General features: G+C 43.1%; 1 protein-coding gene across 2 annotated transcripts in view; it reads left to right on the plus strand.

The window, feature by feature from the left end:
* Positions 1-15563: 15563 nt before the first annotated feature.
* TBC1D24 (TBC1 domain family member 24) overlaps positions 15564-17308 on the plus strand; it is a 43860-nt gene continuing 42115 nt past the window's right edge. For both annotated transcript variants that reach the window (XM_063430587.1, XM_063430589.1), the window contains exon 1: positions 15564-15677. The gene's annotated coding sequence lies outside the window, so the exon portion shown is untranslated. The remainder of the gene's footprint in view (positions 15678-17308) is intronic.

The following is a 17308-nucleotide window of genomic DNA, read 5'->3' on the forward strand; positions in this document are numbered from 1 at the left end:
AAAGCAGGTGCAAAGCTTCAAGAATTCACCTACACTGATGATGTTATTATACTGAATACCCCATGAATGGCCTCTTTAGCCAAAATGTTCACAAGCCTCCCTATAAGGAATCTTCTGTATAAACCAAGAGAACTTCCCCAAGCTGTGAATTCCACATTCCGTGTCCTAACATTCTGCTTACATACGCGGTGCTATGTAAATAAACATTAACGTATATACATATTACTAGCATCCTGATTGGCTTTTCCGATCGTTACCATTAGGAAAACCTTCTAGATGGATAGAGGACACAGTAAGAGAAGGAAGTATTCTTTACGGACGTCTACTGAATGATAATTCACCTGAGTGGGGGACTACATAGCTGCATGTCTAAAATGTAGAACGCCAGGAAACGAATAAGACTCCTTGTCTTCTCCTCATTTAAAAAAAAAAAAATCTTCTAATCAGTAAGGCAAGATAAAGTATTGATTTTTCACAATGTTTGTGGTTATGAGTTGACAGGATGGAATTTACTGTAAATATTAGACAAGCTGAGTATCAGCTCTCCTCCTTGAGAAGTGGCGACACTACGGTCTAATCACAGATCTGCTCATTCCGACACAATTGAGTTTATTTACTAAATTGCGAACAGTGAAGAATAGAGAATGGAATTTTCATTTTGAATTTTTTTTCCCCAAAAACTTTTTATTGTTTTAAATGAAACAGATGTACATGATGGGTGTTGGGGTTCCATTATAGAACACTCTGAGAAATACAGAAAATAGAAAGGTTACTCCAACCACCATGACCACTTCTGCTTTTAACAGTGGTCATGGTGGAAGGAATCTGTACGTGAATCCTTGCACATACCGAGTAATCTGAACTTTTGTGCGGAGTGCTAGCTGCACCCCATCGCCCTGCCTATTATGAATTCTGTGCAAAAATGATGTCTGTCGTCAGCGCACACAAGGAGGGAGAAGTGACATAATGAGCTTCTCCCTTCCAGGCAGCGCACCTGCAAGGTGAAGCTTCTGTGTCCCCTCCTTCCGTGCACCCTCTCCACCTCCCTCCAGTGACAGTTATTCGATTTGAAAAAAACTTCCCTCTTTCTATCCTACCCAGCTCAGAGTGCGCACATGTGCGCTGAGCTGGTGAAACAATCCAATCAAATGCTTCTCTATGAGAAGTATTTGCTTAAACCACGAGAGAGCTCCGGTGATGTCGGACAGTGGCGGGGGGTCCAGTAAGGGGTGCTTATTCCCTACGCTGGACTCCAGATTCTTTTGCAGGATTAAAAGGGGACACACCTAATGAATAATTCCCAGTAGAACATTCTAAGGCGATAAAAAAAAAAGAGTTGCTTTTTTTTTTCTTTTAAAGGGTTAGAGTCGACATTTAACCACAAAATACACATTAAAAGTAACAAACAAGTAAAATAGGGAACATAAGACAATTTGGATATATCAAAAAAAGTGGAGATACCAGTTTGTCAGCTGAAAGGTTTTGTCAATAAGAGCCTTATGTTGAGGGGTTCCAGTGATTGGATGTAGGCCCCCAAGGGCCAAAATAGAAAATTGGAAAACAATTCTCCAAATCAGCTGTTTTAATAGATATTTTCAAGATACAAGACCAGGGAACTGTGCGTAAAAGACCAAAAAGCGGAATATAAGAGACTAAATAACTGAACAATGGATTAGCATACATTTCAACATTTCAAATAGAGGGACACATTAGTTTTAGGGGTTTGAGTGGGGGTGTGGCCAGGGGTGGGCTGAGAATATTTAGGTGACTTACTAATAACAATTTATACAACTACAATGTAATTTATAACAAGAACAATGTATCTTATTTACACAGACTGATTACTAAACACAGTTATGGTAGCTTAAAGACATTACTGTGAGTATTATTGCTGTGGAGCTCTGTTATACACTCAGACACATTACTGGGAGTATTATTGCTGTGGAGCTCTGTTACACACTCAGACACATTACTGGGAGTATTATTGCTGTAGAGCTCTGTTATACACTCAGACACATTACTGGGAGTATTATTGCTGTGGAGCTCTGTTATACACTCAGACACATTACTGGGAGTATTATTGCTGTGGAGCTCTGTTATACACTCAGACACGTTACTGAGAGTATTATTGCTGTGGAGCTCTGTTACACACTCAGACACATTACTGGGAGTATTATTGCTGTGGAGCTCTGTTACACACTCAGACACAGTACTGGGAGTATTATTGCTGTGGAGCTCTGTTACACACTCAGACACATTACTGGGAGTATTATTGCTGTGGAGCTCTGTTATACACTCAGACACATTACTGGGAGTATTATTGCTGTGGAGCTCTGTTACACACTCAGACACATTACTGGGAGTATTATTACTATGGAGCTCTGTTATACACTCAGACACATTACTGGGAGTATTATTACTGTGGAGCTCTGTTATACACTCAGACACATTACTTGGAGTAGTATTACTGTGGAGCTCTGTTATACACTCAGACACATTACTTGGAGTATTATTGCTGTGGGGCTCTGTTATACACTCAGGCACATTATTGGGAGTATTATTGCTGTGGAGCTCTGTTATACACTCAGACACATTACTGGGAGTATTATTGCTGTGGAGCTCTGTTATACACTCAGACACAGTACTGGGAGTATTATTGCTGTGGAGCTCTGTTACACACTCAGACACATTACTGGGAGTATTATTGCTGTGGAGCTCTGTTATACACTCAGACACATTACTGGGAGTATTATTACTGTGGAGCTCTATTATACACTCAAACACATTACTGGGAGTAATATTGCTGTGGAGCTCTGTTACACACTCAGACACATTACTGGGAGTATTATTGCTGTGGAGCTCTGTTATACACTCAGACGCATTACTGGGAGTATTATTGCTGTGGAGCTCTGTTATACACTCAGACACATTACTGGGAGTATTATGGCTGTGGAGCTCTGTTATACACTCAGACAAATTACGGGGAGTACTGTTGCCGTGGAGCTCTGTTATACACTCAGACACATTACTGGGAGTATTATTGCCGTGGAGCTCTGTTATACACTCAGACACATTACTGGTAGTATTATTGCTGTGGAGCTCTGTTATACACTCAGACACATTACTGGGAGTATTACTGTTGTGGGGCTCTGTTATACACTCAGAACCATTACTGGCAGTATTATTGCGGTGGGGCTCTGTTATACGCTCAGACACATTACTGGGAGTATTATTACTGTGGGGCTCTGTTATACGCTCAGACACATTACTTGGAGTAGTATTACTGTGGAGCTCTGTTATACACTCAGACACATTACTTGGAGTATTATTGCTGTGGGGCTCTGTTATACACTCAGGCACATTACTGGGAGTATTATTGCTGTGGAGCTCTGTTATACACTCAGACACATTACTGGGAGTATTATTGCTGTGGAGCTCTGTTATACACTCAGACACAGTACTGGGAGTATTATTGCTGTGGAGCTCTGTTACACACTCAGACACATTACTGGGAGTATTATTGCTGTGGAGCTCTGTTATACACTCAGACACATTACTGGGAGTATTACTGTTGTGGAGCTCTGTTATACACTCAGAACCATTACTGGCAGTATTATTGCGGTGGGGCTCTGTTATACGCTCAGACACGTTACTGGGAGTATTATTACTGTGGGGCTCTGTTATACGCTCAGACACATTACTGGGAGTATTATTGCTGTGGAGCTCTGTTATACACTCAGACACATTACTGGGAGTATTATTGCTGTGGAGCTCTGTTATACACTGAGACACGTTACTGGGAGTATTATTGCTGTGGAGCTCTGTTATACACTCTGACACATCACTGGGAGTATTATTGCTGTGGAGCTCTGTTATACACTAAGACACATTACTGGGAATATTATCGCTGTGGAGCTCTGTTATACACTCAGACACAGCCGTATTATAGCCGTGGAGCTCTGTTATACACATTACTGGGAGTATTATAGCCGTGGAGCTCTGTTATACACATTACTGGGAGTATTATTGCTGTGGAGCTCTCTTATACATTTAGACACATTACTGGGAGTATTATTGCTGTGGAGCTGTGTTCTACACTCAGACACATTACTGGGAGTATTATTGCTGTGGAGCTCTGTTATACACTCAGACACATTACTGGGAGTATTATTGCTGTGGAGCTCTGTTATACACTCAGACACATTACTGGGAGTATTATTGCTGTGGAGCTCTGTTATACACTCAGACACATTACTGGGAGTATTATTGCTGTGGAGCTCTGTTATACACTCAGACACACCAACAATATGGAGCTCCGAGAAAAGAGGGACAGAGGGAGAGAAAAGAGCGGCAGAAGGATTTGGGCCCAAAATAGGGACTGCCCCTCCTATATAGGGACACTTGGGAGGGATGAACGTGGGGGCGGAGGGTAACAGACCAGAAGAAAGATTATTAAATAAAACAGTTCTCTAACTTGTCTACATTCTCACCTTGGCTATGTGGCTGTTTTAGCGCAAATTTAGCAAATTCAAAAAAATGTAATATTCTTTTGTTTTAAGTTTACGTTGGTAAGAATTTCTTAACATCTGAAAGGTGTCCATCTGGAGGTGTGATTGGTTTAGTAAATGTTAGTAAAGTGGTTTTATATATATATATGTATAGTGGCCAAAAAACACTGTTTGCAGCCTTAATGAGTGGCCATTCAGTAAACATTCTGGTTTTGCTGCAACAGAATCCAACTCGAAATGGTGGTTTTTACATAGAAAACATAAGGACGGAGATTTATGGGGACTGTGGTTCATTGGTTGGCTCGAGGTGTGTATTTAAATACCCCATTTATATCTGCATAATTCAAATTAGAATATTTTACACGTTCAATATATGCTTAAAAAAGCAAAAGATAATGCAAAAAAAAAGAACAAACAAACTAACAAACAAACCTAAAATGGTTATGTCTCTCAATAACATTAAAAAGCAAAACAAAAAGATGTAACGCCCCTGGTTCTGATGAATGAAAGCAAACAGTTCTACCGTTATGAATTTATTAGAAGGTAACTTTCGCCCTCTGCTGTTTAAAACCGACACTGCAATAAAGTAAATATTGCAGACTTTCAAAAAAACAATTAAGGAATATTCACTGAACTGACAATTGTCGACAACTGACCAATTTATTTTAAAAAGCTAAATAAAAATTGTTAGAAAAAGTGATGCATTAACTATTTTCTGTTTGGACCATAAAGTTCTTCAATATTGCCACTTTAATGAGCTGTAAAAAGAGAGCCTCATCCGGTTCTGCCTCACCACAAACCACTGTTATACAGTAACTTAAGTCCACACATGCCATGCATGATAATAGCTTCCATAAATTGGCACTCCAGACCCCTAAAGCACTTTAGCTTACTATAATGCTTTATGCATAAAGAGGGTGTCCTATTTGTTTCATTTTACAAAAAGTGAAGATTTCCATAGAAATTAACCTTGTTACACCCCCTGACTGTCAATCAAATAACAGGTCCTGTTACCTGGTTTGGTTAGCTCAGTGGAGCTAAACTCAAGATGCAGGAAATTGACCAGAGCACCTGCCTTGCAAAGACTTGTCATTGAGCTGCATTGGGAAGTCTGTGATTGGACAACTGCAGAAAGTCTGGGAGGGGTTAGAAGGGGTTGGCTTGCCAAGGCTGCACACTAGAGATCTAGTTTTGCAAGCTGTTTTTAGATATAACCTCAATTAAAAAAACGTAAGAATTAAAGGATTGCTCCAATCCTATTTAAAAATCTAGTTTGTTTTTCAATTTAGCATTTATCATCTATCATTAGAAATGAGGTCCTCCCCCCTCCCCCCAGCACATGAAATGTTAAAGTTACCTGTAATCCGGTCAGGGCGATGCTCCCATCACTCCTCTCCACAACCACAACTCCACAATTGCTTGCATGCGCTCCGAGTGTTTATTATTAAAAAGAGAGAAATATGCAAGCGCTTAATAACAGAACAAACAAAAAGAGGTGATGGGCGGCTGACCTGAAAATGTGGGGTTCCCTCAAGACACACAAAAACATGTATGTGAAATAAAAATAAAGAACCAGGTAGCGCCATCTAAGCCAAAAATATAAATAAAAACTAAATGCTAAAAATAAACAGAGGTTGTAGGAATAAAATACAAAAGTAAAATAAGAGCAATAGGTAAAAGCAGTAAAGTATAGGTAAATAGCATATGGCAAAAACAAATAAAAGAATATATACTTAAAACAAAAAGAGTCATATCTGGTGGACCTGCCCTCGGATAACTCTGGTCTGGGTTGGCTCTGATATCCCGGTAGGGGCCCTTGGATAACTCAGTATTGGCAGTGAATTCATTGGCTTATACAGGAGATACAAGACTCTGGCCTACCACTACTACATCACACATGAATGCTTCTGTCCTCCTATAAAAAGTCACTAACAAGACATCTCCTGAAAGCCGCTAAGGCCTTGATGCCTACACTATGGGGGAAACCTGATATACCTACAGTTCAAAACTGGATGGATCAGGTCGAGGCAATCTACAACATGGAGATCCTCATGGCTCTTTGGGGAACCTCGGATAAATGCGCTCAGTAATGAATGACTCTGCTTAGTAATAGAGGACGTGAAATATTAGGTAGACCCCTTGCTGGCATACTGGTAGCCAACCGCCCACTTATATACCGGATCCTGAACGGTATTTAGCAGCTAAGAGGCTGACGCACACATAATAGCTGCTTGACCAGAAGCGCCTTGCTTGGTGTGCTGGGGAACGTATGGAGTGGCCTGCTATTGGTGCAATTTAGATACATAGGAGAGCGCCAGGATTGGCCTGGATAAGCAGAACATCCCCAGTCTGGGGTGATGGCTTTCTCCTTGAAAAAGCCCCCTTTTGAAAAAGCCCAGTGGCGAAATGCGTTGTGGAGTATTTTTTATTACTTTTTTCCTGACAATAAAGTATTTAAAGGACCACTATAGTGCCAGGAAAACATACTTGTTTTCCTGGCACTATAGTGCCCTGAGGGTGCCCCCACCCTCAGGGACCCCCTCCCGCCGGGCTCTGGGGAAAGGAAAGGGTTAAAATGTACCTTTACTCCAGCGCCGGGCGGGGAGCTCTCCGCCTCCGATCCTCCCTTTCGGCTGAATGCACATGCGCAGCAAGAGCTGCGTGCGCATTCAGCCTGTCTCATAGGAAAGCATTTACAATGCTTTCCTATGGACGCTGGCGTCTTCTCACTGTGATTGTCAGTGAGACAGCCACTAGAGGATTTGGAGGCTGGATTAACCCTATTATAAAAAAATGTTTATAAAAAAAAGGGTTAATCCTAGAGGGACCTGGCACCCAGACCACTTCATTAAGCTGAAGTGGTCTGGGTGCCTAGAGTGGTCCTTTAAGTGTCTCTAACTTATTTATGGTGCTGCCCTATACTTTTTTAAAATCTTTTTTTATTTTTTATTTTATTGGTTTTGTATACAGTGTTGTCAACAACTGGGAATAAAAGGAAAACATGACTAACCTCCTCTGGGACTCCTCTCAGGTGAACAATCCGGCGCCTGTGGCTGGATTCCATTGTAGCCATGGCTCTTTTGAGTTGCCGAGCTTGACGGGTGAGCTCTGTCACTTGGGTCTCATTTGTTTGCAACCTCTTTTCCCATGCTCTCTCTCCTCTACACCTTTGATTTTCTGGCTGACAATGCCTAGCTCTTTCTGGGTTTATTGGAGATCTGTATTCCAGACTTTACACAAGTCTAGGAGCAGCCTCTTGATGTCTCCTTTTGTTGAGGGTGTAGAATCCTCATCGGACTCGGTCTCATGTTCAGCTTCGCTATGGTTGGAAGATGCAGATTTCTCCACTGCAGGTTGCGCTACGGGCGCCATCTTAGGAGTCACTCATGGTGTAGGCCTCTCGAAGGAAAGTCTAATGTCCGGTAATCTTGGGCTCTCAGGGACTCGGCATTTCTTATTCTTGCGGCCCATATTGTAATCTGGTGGGGGCAGTGTAGTAAGTGTCTCTGTAGGGTATGTGCGGCTGGTTAAAAACGTCTTTATTGCGGTGCCGGTACGGACCTTCTCTGGAACACGTCTGGTAGGTTTCATAGTCGGCCACGCCCCCTTGTTTTATTTATCTTAATATATATTTTACTTACCTGACATTCTGGATACTCTACGCCTGCAGATTTCCATACGAAGAATCCTAGGTGGGGATCATACCACCAAAGCTGAACATATAGAGCTGTTGAAACTGAAAATCTGAAAATTGTGAGTAAGGTTTGTAACGGATCACCTGGCACCCCGACTGAGTACCTTCGTTAAAGGATGCTCCTAGCGCTTCCTGAGGGCTCCAAGCACTCCAGCAGACACCATAACCACCGTAGACTCCTTCAGAGAGCAAAAACTGGAACAAGCTCTTACAAGAGCTTAGCAGTGAATATAGCAAGGGAGTATGCCGAGCATAGCAATCCCTTGTAGCAAATTCCCTCAATAAGAGACGGCACTCCAAATTGAGTGTGAATTAGAACTGAAGCAGTAACGGAACCTTCCGTTAATAGACGCTTCCTAGCTTGCGCCGAGGACCACAAGCACCGCACTGGACACCACAACCACCGCAAACTCCACAACCGCCGTAGCTTAACTGGAGCCTCACCGTCTTCCGTCCACCCTGGATCAGCTTCTGTCCTGCAGGACCGAGTGGGAAGGCCCTCCCCTTCCAGGAGAGCATATCAGGAACAAGCTCAGTGATTCAAGCTCAGGGGAGAATGCAGAGCATAGCAATCCCCAGTGTGATTATAGCAGCTCCCTCCAATAACGAGACAAGGCTACGTATTGAGGGTCAAACAGGATCTGTTTTACTTGGCACTAAAGGGCCTTCTTTTATGCAGGTTTTCCCTACATAGGACCACCCACAGGGTTTTACAGAACAACCAATAACACACGTACATTACAGAAAACACTCCCAGCAATTATACACAAAATCCTCCCCTCTGCCTGTGATATAATTATGGTACACAATGGGTTAACATAATTATCACAAGCAGGAAAAATACAGTTTTTATACAGGTACTATAACTTTAAAAATATATGTCCAATCTTCATATTCAGAATCAGCACACTGTAAACATAAACACTCTCGAAAATAAGACAAATCCATCCAGTAGATATAAAGTTAGCTGGGAGTCCTTTATGACCGACCGCAAGCACATTTTCCTGCCCAAAACAGTTCCATAGATTTGGGCTGTGCGGTTGGTCTATTTTACATAGAAAAATGACCAAGTCCCATTCGAATGCACGAACGGGGCCGTTCGTGCATTTAGCTTAGTATAGCAGTGAGTTCAAACTGCCGAACGGGACTTAGTCTCTGCAGCTGAAAACGGAGTGTAGGAGAAGGTAAGGGTCAGCGGTGTTCGTTGAAATGTGTAGCCGATTTCAGTTCCATGGATTTGGCTACACATACCGCTGACCTCGTTCGAATGAACAAAGATGGGCGCCGCCACATGTTTCTTTGTCGAATGGCGGCCACTTTGGCTGCATCCGAAGTGCCACTTTAAAGTTGCAGAACTGCTCCAATACAATTTAAAGGGGCAGCAAGAGTCTTTTAAAATCCAATCTGCTAAAATAGTCTTTAACAGGCAATATCTTCCAGGGGCCATAGTCTTAAAGGGGCATTGTTCACCAAAGTCACAATGTGCCCACAGACGGTTCTTAAAGGACCATACACAGTCCAATAAAAGTCCATAAGCCCAAATGCTGGTTAAAGAGGGTACAATCTCCCAGGGGCCACAGTCGCAGGGGAGGAGGCAGGCAAGCAGGCCTCTCCAGGACAAAGTGGCGAAGGGCACTTCGTCACAGAAGCTTTTAATCAAACACTCTGCTTTTATGCCCATTTTACAAACACAGTACCGCCCACAGGGTTTTGAAGAACAAACCAATCAATACATTACAACACAGCTAAACACTCCCATTCATACCAGCAGAAATCCTCCACTCTGCCTGTGATACAATTACTGAACACAATGAGCTAACATAATTATTACAGGCTGGAAAATATGCAGTTTTACACAATATTCATAACTTTAAAAGTATACATCACATTCACATTTTCAGAATCAGCATACTCCAAATACAAACATACTCAAAAATCAGACAATTCCTTCCATTGGTTTAAAAGTTAGGTCTAAGTCCTTTGTGACCACTGAAGCATGGCTTTCCAGCCAAAACCAGTTCCACAGAGTCCTCTATCCTGGAGATAATTGGCTTAACTGGGTGTGGTAAGCCAACTATCTCCAGGTACAGAAAATGTCTCTATTCACAACAACAGCAAAAATACACAAAAATACATAATTCCTATCATACTGAACAGAACCCCCACAGATAGCTTGGATCTGAGCGCTCAATATATCCAAACAGCGCTCAGATCCCACGAACACAGTCAAATCGCCATGGGGTTAAACCATAGCAAGGGCTTATGGGAGACAGAGGAGGGGCAAAACAGCAAGTTCCAACTGGTCTGGCAGTGTCCCTGGGACAATGCCCTGCTGGAGAACAATAGACAGGAAACGGGGGAGGGGCACACCTTCCCATGTATTCAAAGGGGCAGAAAAAGTGTTTCAAAATCCAATAAGCCCAAATAAGTTTCTTAAAGGGCAATACATCCCAGGGGCCAAAGTCACATGGCAGGAGGCTGGCAATCAGTCTTCTTTAATGCCCAGTGACGAGCCTGGTTCCGCCACAAGGTTATTTTATTACCTTCTACTTATTTATATAGATAACACTATTTTGCGTTTTCCTTTATTGTATGGTCTTCATGCCCACCACCCTGTAAGTAAGGACGACAGCTGATATTTCTGTATATCCAGAAGTGTGGATTTATACCACTGCATGCTATTTTAGCTAGAGCTGGTTGTAGCTCCATTCGATGTGAGTTTGATACCATACTTTTAGTGTTGTACGTATCCCATTTTTAGACTCAGTGCACTATTGGATTCTCTTCTGTTTTATTCCATGTATACTTACCAATCCGAGCAACTATAAGAAGTCCTATCCACCTCTACCATTTGATCAAAGGTAGCTCTCTAATTAGGCAGCATAGGCGGCCGCCTATGGCCTTGCGCTGCCTGGGGCCTAGCGGTCGCCTATACCGCCTTAGGGCAGAATGACCAAGGACCCGACACCAGGAGGGGGACCAGCGGCTTGCTTAGTATGCCGCCGGGTGCGAGGCCCCTCCAGTCTGCCCAGCCGGAGAGCGCCAATCGCAGACACAGGTCTGCAGCTCCGCAATGTGCAGAGCTAGAGACCATGTGTCTCGTGAGATCTGGCCAATCAAATCGTTGCTGCGGGTTAGCACGGCAACGCTCTGACTGGATCTTGTGATATATATGATCTGCAGCTCTGCGGAACTGCAGACCGGATATTATGGCCACCAGGGAGCTAAAAAAAAAAGGTATTTGATCCCTTACCATCACCCCCCTTACCTTTTACTGTATTTCATTTTTGTTGATTGCTGTATTTATTCTCTTAAGAGTATCGCTTAGAGCCCTGTTGTCCACCTGCCTTACAAACACATCACCAAAAAGCACATCATTATTTCCAGGCAAAGTTGTCTAATCCATACTTCCACCTTGCCCCCATTTTACAATTTTTTTATTACCGTAATTTACATATCAGCTACACCACGTCCCTTGAATCAAGGGGACAAGGCAGGGCATGAGCCTCCAGTTAGGATAGATAGGTTCCTAAAGGTGAATTGGAGGGGTAGCAGGCATTGTATGCTTAGCAAGGTGGAAGTATGGATTAGAATCCGGTCCCCGATGGATTCAAAGCAAAATAGTAAAACATTTACAGCTGTTTTATCAAACCCATTTCTAAAGTCCTTTAACTCTTTACTGGACTCAACCTCTTTACCCCCCTCATCTTTGGAAGCAACTATTGCCCCGTTACCGAAACAAGGAAAAGACTCTGTCCCCTACTTCATGGACTAGTCCCCCACTGATCAATCTGGGTTCATCTCTAGTAGAAAAGAATAAAATAACACCACAAAACTCGTTAACCTCATCTACTCTGCCAAACATTCTCACCAACCTAGTATCCTCCTATCCATAGATGCCAAAAAGGCATTTGACAGGGTAGACTGGTCCCTGATTCTAACTATCATAGACATTATGGGGTTGGATCCACATTGGTTGAGTTGGCTACAAGTTCTGTACTTGACTCCATACGCTAGGTTACATATAAATGGACAGCTCCCCCATCCAGTAGCCAACTCAAATGGTACAAGACAGAGGTGCCCCCTTTCACCTCTCCTTTTGTTATTGTATTCTAACATTTCTTGCAAAGTATAAGGGACAACTAACAGATTATAGTCTTCCACATTAAGGAGGAAGAATACAAAATTCTGTTTTTGCAGATGACTTACTTTTCACTATCGCCGATCCATTAACTACACTCCCACACATTCTACAAGAAATTAATCTTTACAAAATACGCTCCAATTTCCAAGCTAATCTGACTAAGTGCGAGATATTGGCACTCAACACACCTCATCTGACTAATGTCATGCTTCAAAGTCACTTTAACTTCTCCTAGGCCACCTCAGCTATTAAATATCTGGGAGTTCAACTGCCCAACTCACGTTCATGTCTCTATGAACTGAACTTCCCCATTCTGATTCAAATAGTGACCAAAGACCTGAAGACTTGGGACCAACCCCAGTTTGGATGGTTCTGCTGTTGCCTGTATATCTTGTTTTTCTAACTGAATATTACTCGTCAGTATTTGTACTCTGCTTCTGTATTACCAATAAAAAACATTTGAAAAGATAAAATAAATAAATAAATAATACAACAATAACATAAATAAGAATAAGAATCCCTCCCCCCCCCCCCCCCCGAAAAAAAAAAACAACTCACTGCAAATATCTTCTAAAAGCAAAAGTTGTCATGGAGGTTGGAACAACCCTTAAAATTCATGTAAATTCATGCATGCTTTCTTTCTACTAAAAAGTGATTTTTTATATTTATTTTTGGCAATGGAGTGTCACTTCGGGTATGACACATCACATAACCCTAACCGTATCCCTAATCAGCACTTGGCTTGCTGGTCTGGTACTGGAATGCTTAACCTGATGACAAATTAAAATATCCTGATAAGTTCTCCCATTCAGCCCCTAATAATACCTTCCCTCCCTTGCTGCTCCAGTTAATGTTTCCCTTATTTCCCTACTAATATTCTCTCTCAATCTCTGCCAAGCTGATAACACCATAGCTCTGTATCCATTGATATTTCAGGTCAGTACTGGGGTGTAGGTAAGGGTTAATATGGTCAGTAGTGATGTCCCGAACAGTTCGCCAGGAAGCGTTCGCTGGCGAACATAGCTTGTTCGTGGCGAACGTGGCGGGCGAACATATGCGATGGTCGGTCCGCCTCGTATTCGTCATAGAGGTGGGAGGGTCTGGGAGGGATGGTCTGCTGCTGATTGGCTGGAATGTGTCTGCTGACTGTGAGGTACAGGGTCAAAGTTTACTCAATGATGACGAATAGGGGGCGGACCGATCATCGCATATGTTCGCCCGCCGCGTTCGCCACGAACAAGCTATGTTCGCCACGAACAAGCTATGTTCGCTGGCGACCGGTTCCCGGTGAACTGTTCGGGACATCACTAATGGTCAGTGTTGGGGTGCAGGTTAGGGTAAGACTGTCAGTGTTGGGGTGCAGGGTTATGGTTAATGTGGTCAGTGTTGGGGTGCAGATTAGGGTAAAAATGGTCAGTGTTGGGGTGCAGGGTTACGGTTATCAGGCTCAGTGTAGGGGTGTAGGGTTACGGTTATCAGGGTCAGTGTAGGGGTGCAGGTTAGGGTTAATATGTTAGGGTACAGGTTAGGGTTAATATGGTCAATATTTGGGGTGCAGGTTAGGGTTAATATGGTCAATATTTGGGGTGCAGGCCACGGTTAATATGGTTAATATTTGGGGTGCAGGTCACGGTTAATATTTGGGGTGCAGGTTAGGGTTAATATTTGGGGTGCAGGTTACGGTCAATATGGTTAATATTTGGGGTGTAGGTTAGGGTTAATATGGTTAATATTTGGGGTGCAGGTTAGGGTTAATATGGTCAATATTTGGGGTGTAGGTTAGGGTTAATATGGTCAATATTTGGGGTGTAGGTTAGGGTTAATATGGTCATTGTTGGGGTGCTGGATTAGGGTTAATATGGCCAGTGTTGGGGTGCAGGGTTAGGGTAAGACGGTCAGTGTTGGGGTGCAGGTTAATATAGTCAGTGTTGGGTTGCAAGTTAGAGTAATGACGATCCGTGTTGGGGTGCAGGGTTACGGTTATCAGGGCCAGTGTAGGGGTGCAGGTTAGGGTTAATATGGTCAATATTTGGGGTGTAGGTTAGGGTTAATATAGTTAATATTTGGGGTGCAGGTTACGGTCAATATGGTCAATATTTGAGGTGCAGGTTAGGGTTAATATTTGGGGTGCAGGTTAGGGTTGATATAGTTAATATTTGGGGTGCAGGTTAGGGTTAATATTTGGGGTGCAGGCTAGGGTTAATATTTGGGGTGCAGGTTAGGGTTAATATTTGGGGTGCAGGCTAGGGTTAATATTTGAGGTGCAGGTTAGGGTTAATATTTGGGGTGCAGGCTAGGGTTAATATTTGGGGTGCAGGTTAGGGTTAATATTTGGGGTGCAGGCTAGGGTTAATATTTGGTGTCCAGGTGAGGGTTAATATTTGTGGTGAAGGCTAGGGTTAATATTTGGGGTGCAGGTTAGGGTTAATATTTGAGGTGCAGGTTAGGGTTAATATTTGGGGTGCAGGTTAGGGTTAATATTTGAGGTGCAGGTTAGGGTTAATATTTGGGGTGCAGGCTAGGGTTAATATTTGGGGTGCAGGTTAGGGTTAATATTTTGGGTGCAGGCTAGGGTTAATATTTGGTGTGCAGGTTAGGGTTAATATTTGTGGTGCAGGCTAGGGTTAATATTTGGGGTGCAGGTTAGGGTTAATATTTGGGGTGCAGGTTAGGGTTAATATTTCAGGTGCAGGTTAGGGTTAATATTTGGGGTGCAGGCTAGGGTTAATATTTGGGGTGCAGGTTAATAAGGACCAGTTAGCTTTCTGGGTGATGGTTTCCTGTCAGTAGAGTTGCAGCTAGTATCTATTATTTTATCATATTATTATTGAATATGTTACAATGAAGGCTAAGCTATAGATAGACAGAGATAGCTGTATTTGCCCGGATTGGGCTATTATTATACACTATGTGAAGATCCAGGCATTATTATAAACCATTAATAATAATATCTGTAATTTCTATAAAGGCCCAGTATTAGCTATTAGCCCTAGTGGGCATGCGCGGATTAGCGGTCTTCGCCCGAGGGGAGGAGTTATCCCCTTTGAGTGACACCTGGGATAAACTAACGGACCCCTTACATCCTAACGCTGAGTACCTGGCTGCCACCCGGGGGGTGTGGCTCACAGCTCTGAATGACATCGTGTGGGGGTTGTCCGTATGAGTGGGCGGAGCTGCGTGATGGTGAGTGACAGTATCTGCGGGCACGTGAGTGGGCTTGGCTTGCTTGGCTGTCTCAGGGTGCAGGAGACGCTGGGAGGAATGACAGAGAGAGAGAGAGACAGAAAGAGACAGAGATATACTGCTGGACTTCCTGACTGCACACACACAGGTATTAATGGGATCATACTGAGTGGGGGAGTATTAATACACTAATACTGAGTGTGGGGAGTATCAATACACTAATACTGAGTGTGGGGAGTATCAATACACTAATACTGAGTGGGGGGAGTATCAATACCCTAATACTGAGTGGGGGGGAGTATCAATACCCTAATACTGAGGGGGGGGGGGGGGGGAGTATCAATACACTAATACTGAGTGGGGGGAGTATCAATACACTAATACTGAGTGGGGGGAGTATCAATACACTAATACTGAGTGGGGGGAGTATCAATACACTAATACTTGGTGGGGGGAGTATCAATACACTAATACTGAGTGGGGGGAGTATCAATACACTAATACTGAGTGGGGGGAGTATCAATACACTAATACTGAGTGGGGGGAGTATCAATACACTAATACTGAGTGGGGGGAGTATCAATACCCTAATACTGAGTGGGGGGAGTATCAATACCCTAATACTGAGTGGGGGGGGAGTATCAATACCCTAATACTGAATGGGGGGGGAGTATCAATACACTAATACTGAGTGGGGGGAGTATCAATACACTAATACTGAGTGGGGGGGAGTATCAATACACTAATACTGAGTGGGGGGGAGTATCAATACACTAATACTGAGTGGGGGGGAGTATCAATACACTAATACTGAGTGGGGGGAGTATCAATACACTAATACTGAGTGGGGGGAGTATCAATACACTAATACTGAGTGGGGGGGAGTATCAATACAATAATACTGAGTGGGGGGGAGTATCAATACAATAATACTGAGTGGGGGGGAGTATCAATACAATAATACTGAGTGGGGGGAGTATCAATACAATAATACTGAGTGGGGGGTTGTATCAATACAATAATACTGAGTGGGGGGTTGTATCAATACAATAATACTGAGTGGGGGGTTGTATCAATACACTAATACTGAGTGGGGGGTTGTATCAATACACTAATACTGAGTGGGGGGTTGTATCAATACACTAATACTGAGTGGGGGGTTGTATCAATACACTAATACTGAGTGGGGGGTTGTATCAATACACTAATACTGAGTGGGGGGTTGTATCAATACACTAATACTGAGTGGGGGGTTGTATCAATACACTAATACTGAGTGGGGGGAGTATCAATACACTAATACTGAGTGGGGGGAGTATCAATACACTAATACTGAGTGGGGGGAGTATCGATACACTAATACTGAGTGAGGGGAGTATCGATACACTAATACTGAGTGGGGGGAGTATCGATACACTAATACTGAGTGGGGGGAGTATCGATACACTAATACTGAGTGGGGGGAGTATCGATACACTAATACTGAGTGGGGGGAGTATCGATACACTAATACTGAGTGGTGGGGGAGTATCGATACACTAATACTGTAGGGAGTATCGATACACTAACACTGAGTGGTGGGGGAGTATCGATACACTAATACTGAGTGGGGGGGGGAGTATCAATACACTAATACTGAGTGGTGGGGGAGTATCGATACACTAATACTGAGTGGTGGGGGAGTATCGATACACTAATACTGAGTGGTGGGGGAGTATCGATACACTAATACTGAGTGGTGGGGGAGTATCGATACACTAATACTGAGTGGTGGGGGAG

This window comes from Pelobates fuscus, chromosome 8 (assembly GCF_036172605.1).
Source record: "Pelobates fuscus isolate aPelFus1 chromosome 8, aPelFus1.pri, whole genome shotgun sequence".
Classification (NCBI taxonomy): Eukaryota; Metazoa; Chordata; class Amphibia; order Anura; family Pelobatidae; genus Pelobates; species Pelobates fuscus.